At 44.7% G+C, this 14,349-nt stretch overlaps 1 protein-coding gene across 2 annotated transcripts in view; it reads right to left on the minus strand.

The window, feature by feature from the left end:
- MAFK (MAF bZIP transcription factor K) overlaps window positions 1–14,349 on the minus strand; it is a 53,487-nt gene that overhangs the window by 18,357 nt on the left and 20,781 nt on the right. Inside the window, exon 1 of one of the 2 annotated variants that reach the window (XM_073555171.1) lies at window positions 11,054–11,209. The exons of the other annotated variant lie outside the window; for it this stretch is intronic. The gene's annotated coding sequence lies outside the window, so the exon portion shown is untranslated. Of the gene's footprint in view, window positions 1–11,053; window positions 11,210–14,349 lie in introns of those variants that run through there. 2 annotated transcript variants of the gene reach the window in all.

Raw genomic sequence — 14,349 nt, forward strand, 5'->3', positions numbered from 1 at the left:
AGAAATACAAGCAGAAACTCTCCAAAAACTCCCAAGTTCAATGGATGCAAGAATTGTGAAGGTGATGTCACAGAAGGGTTCCTATGATAGCATGTAACTTGGCCTGTTAGGATGTTTTGGAGTTAAATAGCTTTTTTGTTCAGTGAATGTGACCTCCTAATGCTGCAAATTCCACAAATGAACATTTTCAGTTCTTTAAAACAGATCAAATGTTTAGAAATTCTACTGTGCCTAATAATTTGGAACAGTGCAATTTGAGTTTTTATTCATTTTGGAGATTATACTGTTATCATTGGGAGGTTTCTTCAATAAAATTTGATGTATACTCTCTAACGAGTGATGACTTTTATTAGACTGACTGTCATTTGTACTGACTATTTAGGAAAATCATAGAAAAATATCATTTGCATAATAATTTGGAACACAGTGTACACACACACAGTACATAGTGATATATATAGATATCTATATATACAGTGGGGCAAAAAAGTATTTAGTCAGTCAGCAATAGTGCAAGTTCCACCACTTAAAAAGATGAGAGGCGTCTGTAATTTACATCATAGGTAGACCTCAACTATGGGAGACAAACTGAGAAAAAAAAATCCATAAAATCACCTTGTCTGTTTTTTTTTCATTTTATTTGCATATTATGGTGGAAAATAAGTATTTGGTCAGAAACAAAATTTCATCTCAATACTTTGTGATATATACTTTGTTGGCAATGACAGAGGTCAAACGTTTTCTGTAAGTCTTCACAAGGTTGCCACACACTGTTGTTGGTATGTTGACCCATTCCTCCATGCAGATCTCCTCTAGAGCAGTGATGTTTTTGGCTTTTCGCTTGGCAACACGGACTTTCAACTCCCTCCAAAGGTTTTCTATAGGGTTGAGATCTGGAGACTGGCTAGGCCACTCCAGGACCTTGAAATGCTTCTTACGAAGCCACTCCTTCGTTGCCCTGGCGGTGTGCTTTGGATCATTGTCATGTTGAAAGACCCAGCCACGTTTCATCTTCAATGCCCTTGCTGATGGAAGGAGGTTTGCACTCAAAATCTCACGATACATGGCCCCATTCATTCTTTCATGTACCCGGATCAGTCGTCCTGGCCCCTTTGCAGAGAAACAGCCCCAAAGCATGATGTTTCCACCACCATGCTTTACAGTAGGTATGGTGTTTGATGGATGCAACTCAGTATTCTTTTTCCTCCAAACACGACAAGTTGTGTTTCTACCAAACAGTTCCAGTTTGGTTTCATCAGACCATAGGACATTCTCCCAAAACTCCTCTGGATCATCCAAATGCTCTCTAGCAAACTTCAGACGGGCCCAGACATGTACAGGCTTAAGCAGTGGGACACGTCTGGCACTGCAGGATCTGAGTCCATGGTGGCGTAGTGTGTTACTTATGGTAGGCCTTGTTACATTGGTCCCAGCTCTCTGCAGTTCATTCACTAGGTCCCCCCGCGTGGTTCTGGGATTTTTGCTCACCGTTCTTGTGATCATTCTGACCCCACGGGGTGGGATTTTGCGTGGAGCACCAGATCGAGGGAGATTATCAGTGGTCTTGTATGTCTTCCATTTTCTAATTATTGCTCCCACAGTTGATTTCTTCACTCCAAGCTGGTTGGCTATTGCAGATTCAGTCTTCCCAGCCTGGTGCAGGGCTACAATTTTGTTTCTGGTGTCCTTTGACAGCTCTTTGGTCTTCACCATAGTGGAGTTTGGAGTCAGACTGTTTGAGGGTGTGCACAGGTGTCTTTTTATACTGATAACAAGTTTAAACAGGTGCCATTACTACAGGTAATGAGTGGAGGAAAGAGGAGACTCTTAAAGAAGAAATTACAGGTCTGTGAGAGCCAGAAATCTTGATTGCTTGTTTCTGACCAAATACTTATTTTCCACCATAATATGCAAATAAAATGAAAAAAAAACAGACAATATGATTTTCTGGATTTTTTTTTCTCAGTTTGTCTCCCATAGTTGAGGTCTACCTATGATGTAAATTACAGACGCCTCTCATCTTTTTAAGTGGTGGAACTTGCACTATTGCTGACTGACTAAATACTTTTTTGCCCCACTGTATATATATATATCACACTATGTAATAAACTATGTAAGAGGCAAAAAACAGTTTTCAACAAAAACATACTAAATAACATTTGTGCAGTCTATGAATTTGTTCTAAGAAATAGAATTGCCTCCATCAGATCCTCCTTCATAGATGACCTAAAATCTGACCTAATAATTTTAAGGCCAGAGAACAACCTCTCTACAGTAACTTGAGTTGGAGGCAAAGACGTAACCACATGGGCAACATCTCTAACAATTTCCGGGTATAAAGGAATTGCCTCATGCACAGTCAGTTTTGATGAACGGTTGAATTTTTCTTTTTCTTTGAGAGCAAGTGAAACATGTTGCTGAAATATGGTCAATCTGCTTGCTATAGGAGACGGAGTGAAATCTTTTTCCTTGCGGCAACGCTTTGCCTGCTCCATATCATCCAAATACTTGTCAAAGTCAAACTCCTCATCTGATGAGGATGAAGATATTGTAGCAGTAGCGCTGTCAGGACCCAAGTCCTCTTGCGCCTGGCAGTCCTCCTGTAGGCCACTCATCCTAACTGCTACCTCAGTCAGAGCTTCTTTTCCTTTAGTAAGCTGTTGATCATCAAGCAATATACGATGACTTGGGTCCACATAAACAGCTGCCAGAAAAATTATATTTTCCAATAGCTTTGTCTCTCTCCATTTCATTGAAGCAGAAATGACATCTGCGATTAAATCTCCTCTTTGGGACAGTCAAAATAGCAAGTTCTTCCACTCCCTTATGAAAATGCCAGGAGTTAAATTCTCAGCTTGTAATTTTTTAGTCACGGTAAATAGGTGATTAAGCAATTCCTTCAATTCAGCCACCTGTGTCCATTGACCTTCATTTAGGGTTACCTGAGGGTTCGCCATATCTATAAGAAACGGTTTTAGCCAGGATCAAAACTGGGGGGGGGGGCACCTCATACTGTTCCGCAGAATCTCACACTGCCCGCCTCAGCTGCTGCAGAACCTTATACTGCACACCCCTACACTTGAAAATAAAGCCTGTACCTTAAGATGTGGTGAATGCAGTCTATTTATTCCAACCATCAATTGATGTGTTACTGAAGACGAGCAATGCCTGTCCTGGGCGTCCTTTTGGGCAGCTATGAGGTGTACCTGACTGGTGCTAAAAAAAAAAAAAAAAAAAAAGGAGTGTTAGTCTGTGTGCTATCCGGCTTTCATTCTTTTTGGTACAGATAAGATATGGATAGACAGATATGGATATATAGATAGAGCAGATTTCTAATCGGCTTTTGCTATTGAAAACACTATCTATGAGCTCAAAAACCTTTCAGGTGATGCGGTTTTTTAAAAACCTGATCTGCTTTTGCAGCTGAAAAACGTATTCTCAAAAAACGCAGCAAAAACGCTGTGTGTGAATGTAGCCTTAGATCAGGAATAGAACAGCCATTTATAGGACATTTCATAACTTTCCCGAATTCCTATGAAAAAATATTCAGCACATTCTGCATTGACCTACTGTACCCAATTTATTATATATTTTAGGAGTCGGACCATTTTATACCGACTCCACGACTCCGACTCCACAGCCCTGGTTAAAACCCTCTACCCCTCAACAGCGCCCTTTCAAATTCTATACTGTCAAATGCAGTTTCGCTGCCTGAGGGTGAAACAACGGTCCCTGAAAAAGAAGGTCCGTTATTTCCGGTAGAACCCAAGGATCGATGATCGACATCATCCTCAGCCAGGAAAACCAAGTTCTTTGTGGCGAAAGGGGTGCTATCAGAATTATTCTTGCTCTGTTATGCCTGAACTTCCTTAGGACCGCTGGGATGAGAACGACCGGGGGAAAGGCATAGGCCAGGTATAAAATCGTCTAGAGCTTGAGGGTTCCCTCTGGGATCTAGGGAGCAAAAGGAGTCTTCCTCAGCCGACTCAGATTAGCATCTTAGACTTGTCCATTGTGCCGTATCTCCTGCTGTGCTGAATAAAATGTCTGCTGGAACGTCCGCTCGCCTGCAGAATCATGCCTCTTAGGTTGCTGTTTCTGTCTCTGATGCTGCAGTGGCTGCTGCTGCTGCTCCTGTTGAGGTTCACTGTCCTTTATCATGCCGGGGGACCGCTTGATGCAGGGAGCGTCTCCATGCTTTTCCTCCCTTTTAAATAAGCCGCCCAGCCTCCTCAGCCCTACTTCCGGTTACCCCGGAAGTACCTCCTTCCTCACATGACCTCCCCGACCGTGGCATCAGGGGGCGCTTCAGCTCATCTCCACGCGTGCGCCGGACGGAAAACATGGAAGCCCTGTACCTGAAGTCTGGTGTGGCAGCTGCGCTCCCCCTGCAAGACCCATCGGTCCCAGAGGTGGCGGCTTTAGGGCACCGCACCAGCCGCGGCAGGGGCCTCCCCGCTGCCTGAACCAAACTGGCTGGGCCCAGCCCATCTTCATCCGGATCTTCATTCCAGGTACACCGAACTGAAAGATCCCCGTCAGGGACAGGAAACCAACTGATGCAAGGGAGAGGTACTGCCATTTTATCTGTAGGTTTCCTGTCCCTAAAGGGCAGATCCCCTCTCTCCATGGTGCTGTCACGGGGGAAGGAGAAAAGCATATGACGGTCGGTTAATGGTTATTTTCTTAACTGTATACTACTTTTTGCAAATTTCTTGAAGTCCTGTACATCCCCTTTAACCCATGTGCTTTCTACAGGATTTCTACATGACTGTTTCGGAAACATGCAGAAAATCTCTAACAATTAGAGAGGGCAGGTTTGTGTCCTGTGTAATCATATTATTCACTTCTATCTCGAGCATGAATTTTGGGGAAGGGATGAGTCCAGATCCGTTTTGTCGGTTTCGACAGATGATCTAGTATTTAAAACTAATCATCTCTCGGTACAGAGCCCCTTTGTACCCAATGCCACATAGCAGCCCGCACGACTGTACAATGGTGTAACCTTATTCAGTGCCTATTCTTATGTCTTGAACGAAGTGACTAAATTATATCACCTTTACTGTAAATAGCTCAGACATAATAAAGGTCAGCACGGCGGCCGCATTCCCCTGTGATCACGAGGCCAACAATCCAGAGAGATTTCTCTCCTGGACAAATGCCAAAGGCTCCTCGGCTGCTGATGCAGACTGACTTTTTGCATTCACTTCTTGGATTGTTTTAGGATTTAAGTTATTTTGGCCACAACATTTGAAAGATTATCTGTCATTACATACATTGTGTCAGAATCCACCTATCGCTAGGTATTAGGGGGGCTCGGCCGCATGCTTTGCCCCTTTTTGGCCTTGGTCAGCTGCCCTTACAAATACGTATGCAGAATATAGCAAATACATACATATAGCTCTGTACAGAAAGTGGCAACCAAGCACTTGTCTCAGGACCCAGACCCACAGATATAAGCTTCCTGTGTGAATGTTGGTCAGGCGTGCAGTTTTTCTAGACAGATCATGGCTTAGAAAATCCACTTTTTCCAGTATGAGTCTGTGGTGCTCTCGTTGATGACCCATGATGTACATTTTCATGATAGGTCACTAGGCAAAGTATGAAACCAGATCAGGAGCCGAGCTGGCTTCATACAAGGCAGATGCCGGCTGTCTTACCTGCCTGTAACTGCATTGGCCAGAGCTTGCTCCGATCGCTGCACATCAACCAGTTAAATCCTGCTGTCAATCTACACAGTAGCATTAAAAACTCATCATTGGAACTTAATCTAAGGTTATATTTAGTGATGAGTGAACATGCTAGGTTAAGGATTTATCCGAGCATGCTTGGGTGTTACCCAAGTATGTCGGGCATGCTTGTATAATATGTTACAGTCCCTGCAACTGCATGATTCACGGCTGTTAGACAGCCGCAACACCTAGAGGGATTGCCCGTTTGTCTTACATCTGCATAACATGCAGCCGCGGGGACTTGAACATATTATCCGAGCACTTTCGCACATCACTAGTTATATTCACAAGTTGCATTTTTGCAGCATTTTTTTGCCCCTTTACCAAAACCTGCAAGTAAAAATTATGCGTTTAAAACTCCCGTTTTTTCAGTGTGGATTACAAAGGTGATTTGTCTACAATACAAGTTTAATAAAGTTAGTTTTAGTCACCAAAAAGTTCTGCAAGACACCTAGCTGCATTTTTACGCTTGCTCATTACTTTCTATGGGAAATTAAAAAAAAAAAAACCCGCTGGAAAAGTGTTGAAAGGATTGAAACTGCACTTTTCCAATTCAATCAGTAAAAAAAGTGTCTAAAATGGATAGTACTACCCAGCTGGACAGTCTATACATGTCTGTTTTTACTATAGGCTCGGCTTCCATTTCTCTGCACCTATTTCTTCTCTATGGCTCTTACATGCACTTATTGCAGATATTCAGAAGGATGGGAACTCCCTACGGTGATACTCTCACGTTCTAGTGTACCATCGCTGGTAGATCCTCCTGTACTACATCCGCAGAAGCATTTTTGAATCAAAGGGGGTTGTGACAAACAAGGTCTGACCTGCTGCTGCCGGATTAACGCTTTAACGCTTTTATTCTTGTATATAATCAATCACTGTAAAGAGTTCCGGTTGCCAAGGAAACAGGACTTTGAGCATTAACAGATGTATGGATTTGACAGCAATGTCACCATGAAAGACTTTGCAACTGCTTGTACAAAAAGTAAAAAAAAGAAAAAAAGGAAGTGCAAAGGAAAAGATGATGTGATCTTTAATTTCACCTACAGGGAGCCAACTTGTGAGCGAGAAGAAAAGGAAAGCACGGCCGGGCGTGGTGCAAAAAATAAATGAGTAAGCTTTATATTAAATATAGAAGCTGAGTCATCAGTGGGGTTCCCACCTCCACGCATCAGTCTGTGTGGTGAGTGGATGTCTCCGCACCGGCTGACCTTTATACAAGGAAATGCTGATTGTTTTCACAGTGAGTGGCTTAATATAAAATGTGCGCTTTTAACCCCGCAAGTGTTTGCTTTGGTGTGAACGAGGACGACACAGTGCGCTATCTGCACTTATTGGCAAAATGTCCTGCGTGCACTGCCTAAAAATAGGCTACAGAGGTAACAACGATAACAAGGGTGTGAGGGTGCAATGTGCTGACAGGTGAGGACCGACTGTGCCTGCAGACCCAACAGTTGATTGGTGGATGAAAATCTAAAAAGTTTATCACCCGAGACAACATGGATAATCATCCTACAACCTATCAATTCACTGGAAAATAAAATACCCTACTGGTGCACTTGCATTTCCTAAAAAGTGCTTGTTTCCCAATAATCGGCAGGTGTAAACAGGCTGCCAATCACCTGTGTAAACAGGACATGTGCTGACAACAAAGTGTCTATGTGCACAGAACGATCCATTACCGATCGTTCTGTGAGTACGAGAAGTGCAGTCAACTTGTCTAAACGGGCAGTGAACTGAATACAGAGAATGCCATCAGCCAGTGTAAATGCACCACAAAAAAGTATTTTAACCACGTAAATCGGTGCCAGATATATTGTGGTTAATCCCATCCTATATTTCCTAGATCTCTGCTTTGTTTCAGTGAATGCAAACACAGGGTTATAACCTATACAGGCCTACAACTTTTCACAGAACAACCAAGCCCCATCCTATATAGTTCTTTACAAACATTATCATCATCACTGTCCCTATTGGAGATCGCAAACTAGATTCTCTATCAGTCTGTCTTTGGAGTGTGGGGGGGGGAAAAAACAAAAAAAACTGGGAACCTGGAGGAAACACACAAACACGAGAACATACAAACTCCTTGCAGATGTTGTCCTTAGCATTGCAAAGAAACAGTGCTAACCACTGAGCCATCTGGCTTCTCTCTGCTAACCACTGTGCTACCTTAGGTCGGGGTCTGACACAGGCACTAATCAGCTGAAATCTGCCACACAGGTATTGTCATTTCCAATTCTAAAGAACTAGGAGAGGAGGAAAGATGCGATTAAAATGTGAGTAAATCACTTTAGGGATTGTTCCAACCTTGCGATTTGGTGCTTTTTTTTTTTTTTTTTTTATTAACTGGACGCAGAAAGTTATTTTTAACAGCAAACTTAATTAGATTTATAAGGCTGAGTGCAGACGGAGTTTTGAGCCCTGCGGATTTTTCCGTGCAGAATGGAAGAAAACCGCAGGTCAAATGACCTGCATTTTTCCTGCGGATTTCTTCCATTTTTCCTGCGGTTTTTGTGCGGTTTTCCATCGCGGTTTTCCCCCTGCGGATTTGGTGACAGGGGAGATGGAAAACCGCACAAAAGAAGTAACATGCTGCGGATTTTGTACCGCGGGAAAACCGCGCGGAAAAATCCGCAGCATCTGCACAGCGTTTTTTTTTTTTCATTCATTTTAAAGCTACTGTACATCACAATGCGGATATACAACGTTTCTGCGCGGTAAAATCCGCTGCGGAACCGCTGCAAATCTGCATTGTGTGCACACAGCCTAAAACCTCATGGAATTTTTTTCGTCTGTGGTACGCATTGAAAAAAAAAAAAGCACCATGTCAATTCTTTTAGTGGTTCTACAGCAGCAAAAAATAACAAAAATAAAGCTATGTGTGAACATACCCTGTAAGAATTTGAAGACTGATATATTGTAGATTTTAAAAGTAACAACAAAATAGACCGCTCACATCCATGTGTTACAAAAGAAAATTGAGGGTATGTGCACACGTTGCAGATTTGGCTGCGGATTTTTCCGCGTGGGTTTTGCTGAATCCGCAGGTAAAATGACCTGCGTTTTACCTGTGTATTTAGTGCAGATTTCCTGTGGATTTTCTGCAGATTTCATGTGCGTTTTTACACCTGTGGATTCCTAAAATAGAAGAGGTGTAAAAACGCCGCGGATTCCACACAAAGAATTGACATGCTGCGGAAAATAAACAGCAGCAGATCTGAGCAGAATTTTCCGCAGTAAATGTGCACAGCGGATTTGGTTTTCCATAGGGTTACATGGTACTGTACACCACATGGAAAACTGCTGCGGATCCGCAGGGCCAAATCCGCAACGTGTGCACATATCCTAACAGTGAAAAGTGACCCGCTGAATAGTAAAAGTCTGCAGGGTGGATTTTCAGTGCATCTGCAGCAAAACCTTAAAAAAAAAAAGGAGTATTTGCGAGTGTGAATGCATCCCTAGATGTAATCCCACGTGGCAGGTTTCTAGCAGAAATTTCTGTGACAGAAACTTGTCTCCATCAATTGAGGCTGTGATGGGCAGCAGCAGTCGAGCGACCACAATATCTTGTTGCCCGATGATGACGCTGCGCTCTTCTGGTCACAGCCTGCAGCGGTCCTACTGACTTCCAAATGGAGCACACGTTGTTTCTAGAGCAGCCACGGATGTGCTGGAAAGTGACTATGCCTCAGTTTATAGTTTTAAAACCATCCGCGCCTAAAAAAAAATAAATAATTTCAGTTTCAAGCTATTCTCCCTCAACAACGCCGTATGAGGTTTGAGAACCGAGCTGTAATTATTAACACCGTTCATTTCACCACATAGTTCACCGACAAACTGAAAAAAAAAATAAAATTACAATTGAATGGCACCATTGTTTTTATGGCATTTAGTATATGGTAAAAATGACAAGACAAAATGACACTTCAGCAGGCTCATAACTACTATAGTAACCCGTCAGCACAGTGTTGTTAGCTTGTGGAGAAGCCGATGGGCACCCTGGCAGGATTGCGCCACTTCAATTCTGCTGTCAGAGACTGACAGTGGCATTTAAGCGGTTAGACAGCAGCGGTAAGAGCAGGGCTCATCCCCATACATTCGCGCTACGACAGACGTGTGCGTCACAGAGCCGGAATGTGTAAGCCAGGGCGCCTACGATCTGTAAGCGGTGCTTTGGACGCAACGCATGTTCGCTGCGACCAAATCGTTGACGTCTATTCAACACAGGTAAATCTGCACGTGTTCACTGAACCGTGCGGATTTACCGCATTCAATACCTTCTATTGATGTAATTTCTCTTGCGAAGACTCGCATCTCCACAAGAGAAATTGACATGCTGCGGTCTGGAAAGACGCTCCGAACGTGCGTCTCCTCGGGCATCTGCGGACACAGTAGACATGGGAATTTCTAGAAATCCCATCCATTATGATGTAACATCTGGCCGCTGCAGGATTGATGCTACATAAGTACCAACCCGCAGCAGATCCTAACCCTAACAGGGTTTTTTTTTGACATTCACAAAAGTGCACTCCAAATGCTCTAGAACAGATCAGGTACTCCCCTCTCCTGCCGGTTCTGTGCTTGCTCCCTGCCGCTGCTCAGGTCTAGGCTAATGTCATATCACCATTGCAGTCACCTGCTGCGGAGAGCGACGGTACAAGCTGTGAGCTCAGCGATTGGCTCCAGCGGTGATGCACACTGCTGATGTGACGTCACTGCCGCAGGGAGCAAGAGCAGGACCCGAGGACAGACGTGGGTCCCTAGACTGTTGGTTCTTTTAGCGCATTTGGTGTCCGCTTTACAGAAAGTGGAAAACTTTAAAAGAGGGTCTTCCAGGACTATTAGTATGATAAGCCATCAAAATTAAAGCAGTGGGGACACCCAACAGCCGGCGCCGATGTGGCAGCGGTGCTCAGTGTACGCTATGCAGTAAAGGTGGCTGCTGACCAGCGCTGCTTACGACTGGCTGCAGCGGTTACACCTGGGTGTAAGGAGACCATACGGGGACCACAGAGGCATGGCCATGCAGGACACAGTGCTGGGAATTCCTGTAGCTTTCCAGCTGTTAAAAAAAACTACAGCCCCCAGCAAGCCTCGGCTGTGTGCAGTTGGCAGGGCATGCTGGGAGTTGTAGTCTCCGCTCTCCTGCTGTATGGAAACCGCATTCAGCACCTCAGAGGCTGGAGAGTGGCGCTGTGCATGCGGAGGCCTATCCCCCTGCGGTCATGCCTGAGGGACCCCCGGCCACTGAGCGGTCACACACACCGCAAAGACACGGACTCCACCCAGCAAGGTGCCGGGCCGGCCTCGCAACTTACCTGCGCCTCTGTGGGCTGCTGCGCAGTATGGACGCGGAGCCGGGGACGCGCCTGGCGCTTCTCACCACCGCCACAAACAACAACAACGGCCAGCTCCGACCGAACGCACTCCACTTCCGGAAACCCGCCGTCAACACTGGCGTCATCCCTACGTCACCAGACTCCGCCCCCCATGCGCTATCCATTCATTGGAAAGCCAGGAGTGACGTCACGGAGCGGGAAGGGTCACGTGTGCGTGTCAGAAGAGAAACACAGCAGAAGGCAGCAACAACAAAAAAAAGTGACCATAGCAACCAATCACAGGCTGACTTTCATTTCACAAGCCTCAACTGGAAAATGAAAGCTGAAATCTGATTGGTTGTTATGGACAGCATCGACCCTATAGCCTAAAGTTACTGAGCGCCCTAAATATGAACCCGTCCCGATTTCTTAGTCTCCCTAGGGGGACTTGAACCTTTAACCCCTTCCTGAAAAGGCTATTTTCACAGGAGAGTCGTCACGACAAGCATGGAGGTCTTCAACAGATCCCCGGCTGTCATGGCAACCCATCGGCGCCACACACGTCACGGGCGGGTTGAATTACGCATCCCCACCTGCCAGTGCATTTTATATGCTGCTTTTAAGAGACTGGCAGTGACATTTAACATGTTAACAGCTGCGGATGGAGCGGAGCGGTTAGAGGCAGATGATGGCTGAATTCAACCATCATCAGCCAGGAAAGATGCGGGTTCGGCTTATGAGCTGGCATCAATGTCATGAACACGACAACATATGGCGTAACTGTATTAAAAATGACAATATGGCATGAAGCCCGGCCACGGCCAGGCTTCATGCCAGAGCAAAGATGGTGGAAATAGGGGCCCTGTGTGACACCCATAGGCACCCACAATCATGTTACAAGGAGAGGGTGATGGGCACCACCGTGACTGCGCCACTGAAATGATGCTATCAGAGAATGACTGACATTTAGAAATGGTTAAATAGTGGAAATCAAATCCAGCTCAGGAAACGGCATTTTTTTTTTCATCCTGAAGTGTTTTAACGTTTTTCTTGGGTGTTTTCTGTAAATGTTTTTTTGCCCATTTTCTCACAATTTCTTAAAATTCATTAAACTCCTCAAAATGATAATAAAATGCTTAAGATGATGGCCTGGGGGCATCTCTGTGGCATATTTTGAAGCTTCTCATTGGATTAGGCAGGATCTGACTCCACAGGCAGATTATACTGATACATTGGACTCCATCATGCATCACTATATATCGCATTCTAGAGGGAGAATAAAAGATTTTTTTTATTCATATAAACATTACTAAAAAAATGATGAAAAACACTTAAAATAATGTAATTTTTACTGTATTTATTAGTAAATCGGTTAGTGACGTAAATAAAATGGCATCATTAATATTTTTTCTCTATTAAACCCATAAAAAATTGAATAAAAGATGCCATGTTCACAGGTAGCATAAATGCTGCGTTTCCCCCCCCTGCACGTTTTCTACAGGTGTTCGCCCCACATGACACCATAGACCATGTGCACATGTAGCGCAAATGCTGCACAGAAATTCTGCTCTGTATACCATATTTTTCGGACTATAAGACGCACTTTTTCCCCAAAATATCTGATGGGAAAATGGGGGTGCATCTTATAGTCGAAATGTCCTTACAGTTAGTGTGGTGGCAGCAGGAGTCGAGCGATTCTTCCGGTGGTACGACACTGCAGCACTGAGCACCGACGAAACTGCCGCACCATGTTGCCTGAGCCCCCCGCAGCACCGAGCCCCTCCGAAACTGCCGCCCCAGGCTGGGATGGGAGCGAGATCATCACCCTGCAGCGTTGGACCACCATTACAATCTCCCGACCCCTGCTGCCACCAGCGCTGCCGATCCCAGATGAATTCGGGACTGTAAGACGGACCCCCTTTAGATGCATTGTTTTTTTTCTCCCATTTTCCTTCTGAAAATTTGGGTTGCGTCTTATGGTCCAGTGCATCTTATAGTCTGAAAAATACGGTAATTGTCCAAGCAAAGTGGATGTGATTTAATGAAAACTGCGCCCCCCCATGGTCTAAGGCTGTGTGCACACGCTGCGGATTAGATGCGGATTCATCCGCGCGGATTTTGTAAAATCCGCAGGTGAAACCGCAGGTCAAAAGACCTGCGGTTTTACCTGCGGATTGCTCTGCGGTTTTGCCCTGCAGTTTTTCATCTCCTCAAACGGAGGAGATGGCAAACCGCAGGAGAATCCGCAGAAAGAATTGACATGTCAATTCTTTCTGCGGATTGAAAACCGCAGATAATCCGCGCTGAAAATTCCGCACCGTCTGCATTGCGGTTTTTGATTCCCATAGGGAATCATGGTACTGTACACCCCGCAGCGGCCAAAACCGCTGCGGAACCGCAGCAAAATCCGCAGCGTGTGCACACAGCCTAAAGATGAGGCTGAACTGTGCGGTTTTAGTTTGTTTTTTTCTCTTGTCTTCTATGTGGAGCCTAAAAAAACAGATTTTAAAAAAACGTAGCAACTTTATTAAGTGCAGGATCAATGCTTTTTTTTGTACTATAAAAGCAAATTCATATCTGTACCAAATAAGGGTGAAAAGACCTAAAAATGCAGCAATAATAAGAGAAGATTGTTACTGAGTAGTTTGGTGCGGATCCTGCAGAAAACAAAAAACGCAGGATTTATGCTATGTGTGCACACGGCCTTACAGAGACCAAATAGCCAGATGTCGTATAGTGAAGCTATATAAAGATGAGAAAGTTCTGGCGGCTCCAACTGTGAATGAAGGAACAAAAAATAATCCACAGGTCCCATCTAGAGATGAGCAGGACGCACAGATGACGTCTCTCCAGCTGCGGCTAATCAAAAGCTGCGCCGGGGACGCCGGAAGGTAAGAGATTCACGGCCTCCCGTCCAGCCACCAGGTAGCACTGATCTAGATGCTGAACTGGAGTTCTGTGAATTGGTCAAATTATCTCTAATCCCAGCTGTCTCGGATACAGCGGACAGTCCCAAGCGTCTACTGAAAGTCACTCACTGCCATCGCCCCTCTAACATTTCCTCCTGCCCGGGGAGAAAGAAATGGGAAATGGTCGCAGATTGTGGTGTGGCCAGGGACCCAACCAAAATTTGCTGCGTAGTGCTTGAATGACAGAATTTGATCCGCAACATTTATTTGCCATTATATTCTTCAAAAGTTGTGAGGTATGCCTGAATGGTCCCGCTCACATCTTTAAAGAGCACGTTCAGACGTTCAGTATTTGGTGCGTTTTTTACCTCAATATTTGTATGTCAA

The sequence above is a fragment of the Dendrobates tinctorius genome, unplaced genomic scaffold (genome assembly GCF_039654945.1).
Source record: "Dendrobates tinctorius isolate UK_male_01 unplaced genomic scaffold, ASM3965494v1 ptg000222l, whole genome shotgun sequence".
In the NCBI taxonomy this organism is placed as follows: domain Eukaryota; kingdom Metazoa; phylum Chordata; class Amphibia; order Anura; family Dendrobatidae; genus Dendrobates; species Dendrobates tinctorius.